Below are 2,837 nucleotides of genomic sequence, written 5' to 3' on the forward strand. Positions count from 1 at the left end.
CAAAGATATCATGATCATTTATGAAGTCGAGTTTATACTTTGTGAAGGTCAGTAAAAGCCCATTTTATAAATTTATATTAACTTATAAAGACTATAGGAGAAAAGACTAAGGGTTTTAAATACATATTTCAACTACAAAAATTTTTTGAACATAGAGTTTAGTTTGAAGGCCATAAAATGTCTTCAGGAAATAATACTAATTATGGCTAGCTAACATGTATTGGTAGTTCATAAAGTAACATTCAGTACGTCAAGCACTTAAATGATCTCATTTGAATCTTATTAAACACTATGAGGCGAGTACTGTTATTACAAAGTGAGAAATGAGGATGTATGCCGTTTCCTCAAGGTCTCAGATAAAAGGGCTGGAAATGGGGAAAAAAGTCTTTTTATTGTTCTAAAGACCAAATGCTTAATCATTATAGGACATTACTTCAGAACCCACCATGTTCCAGAAAATATGCTATGTGCTGTTTCTACATCTGTGTCTTACCCAGTTAGAAAATGCACTTGTTTGTATATGTAATAATATTATGATGGACAAGCACATAGTACATCAGAAATAAAGCCACAATTAGTCCAATGAATCCTTTGCCAGGCCAAAAATTTGGCACAACTTCAAGCAGATAATAGCAAAATGTTTATTCAGTATATAACCTGCATTGAGATTGAGTGCTACTCAAGATCTGTTTGGGAAGAACTTGGGGCAACATTTGTTCTCTGCATTGCCCAGACCCCAAATTTGCACCCTTGCCCCCCCCAAAAAAAACAAAAAACAAACAAACAAAAAAACACAGAAAAATACAATTAATCAGAACTACCATTCTTACCATTGCTTTAGGCACTTTTACTACTTGTTCATATTGTCCATAGCCTCATGCTGACCATCCCCACCCAAAGCACCTTAAACTTAATTTTCCTTCTACTCACATAAGTCCTCTTCCTGAGAGGAGGTTTTATTCAATTGATGTAATCCCAGTGATGCATAGTGCCTTTGTAGATTAACACATTGGTCAAGGGTCTGCTTGACCTACATAAATAAGTTTCTTTTAATAGAAGGGACTGAGAAGACTTTCCTAAGATGTCACACCCATCAGTTAAGGTAGCACTGGCTGCTTTAACAACAAAGAATATAGTGACTTTACACAGTGAACACTTACTTCTTGAATACATAAAATGTAAATGATATTTCTGATTGGTGCGTGGCACACATTCGGATGAGGGCACGCCTTTTCTTCTTGTGAACCTGCAATTATCTAAGTGCTCAGATCCTCGAAATCCATCCTACAGATAGCGAAGAAAGGATGCGGGGTGGGGTGGGAGCATATCCCTTCACTCTTAACCACTTTGTCAGCAAGAGGTGCATTAAGCTGCTCCTATCCCATTGTTGGGTATAAGTCTCAGTACCTCACATCGATTCAAATGGGGCTGGCACATGTTAAAGCTGGAGGGCCATCCCCTTCTTAGCAACAAGTCTACACTATGAAAAAAGAACAGCACTTAACTATTGTCTCTGCCAAAGGATGCAGAGTGGCATGAGATGATTGGGCAGGGCATTCCAGGGAGAGGGAACAGCGTACTTGAAGATTGTGAAAGCATAATTATGTAATATTGTTACACGAGTGGGAGCTCAGAAGAGGCAGTCAGTAATTCCAAATGTGATTTAATCAGGAAATATTGAGCACTACACATGTGCTCAGCATTTTGTAGCTGGAAGAGAGAACATGGAGTTTACTAAAATGTAGCCCCTGCTATAAAGATGTGTCTGATTCCTGTGCAAGAGGTAGAGAGTCACCCAACTATTATTCACAGGGTTCCTTCTACTTTTGATTTCTAATACACTGTGAGTTACTAGTCAATGTTAATTTAACATTATGAATTCTGGGAAAATTCTGAGCTAGCTATTACTTACTTAATTTATCAAAATCTCACGTAAATAGATTTTTAGCAAGAGAGAAGGGAGAAAGGCCAAAGAGAAACATAGATATTCATCTGTGAGCTGCCTCCTGAACACCCTAGGAACTGAGCCTGTAATCCAGGCATGTGCTCTGACTGGGAATTGAACCGGCAACCTTTTGGTGCATGGACAACACCCAAGCAACTGAGCCATAGCAGCCAGGGCCCAAACTCACTTTTTTAAAATCTATTTTTATTGATTTCGGAGAAGAAGGAGAGGGAGTGAGAGAAATAGAAACATCAATGATGAAAGAGAATCATTGATCGCCTGTCTCCAGCAAGACGCACACTGGAGATTGAGACATGTGCCCTGACCAGGAATCTAACCGTGAACTCCTGGTTCATAGGTTGACACTCAACCACTGAGCCACACTGACTGGGCACCAAACTCACTTTTCTAGAATGCTTTCAAAATGCTGAATTGTCTTATTGAAAGGAGAAAAAGTGGTAAAGAAGATACACAGCATCCCAGCTCTCATGGAATCCTATAATTGTGGAAGTTTTATGAGTTGAGGATAATTTCTAAATTGACAGATATCTGGTTTGAGTTTGAAGCAGGCATACTGATAATACAGACATAGTGTCTTATTATATGAGGCCCTTCAAGTGTAGTTTTCCATTACTATTTTACTGGTTTCCAGAAGATTATTTTTCAATAAACAATATCCTATATAATAAAAGCCTAATATGCTAAGTGTCCAGTCGTCCATTCAACCAATCAAAGCATAATATGCTAATGATATGCTAAGGCCACTCAACTGCTCACTATGATGTGCACTGACCACCAGGGGGCAGACAGTCAACCAGTCAACCAGTCACTATGACATGCACTGACTACCAGGGGGCAGATGCTCCGACTAGTAGGTTAGCTTGCTGCTGTG

This window comes from Myotis lucifugus, unplaced genomic scaffold (genome assembly GCF_000147115.1).
Source record: "Myotis lucifugus unplaced genomic scaffold, Myoluc2.0 scaffold_251, whole genome shotgun sequence".
Lineage (NCBI taxonomy): Eukaryota > Metazoa > Chordata > Mammalia > Chiroptera > Vespertilionidae > Myotis > Myotis lucifugus.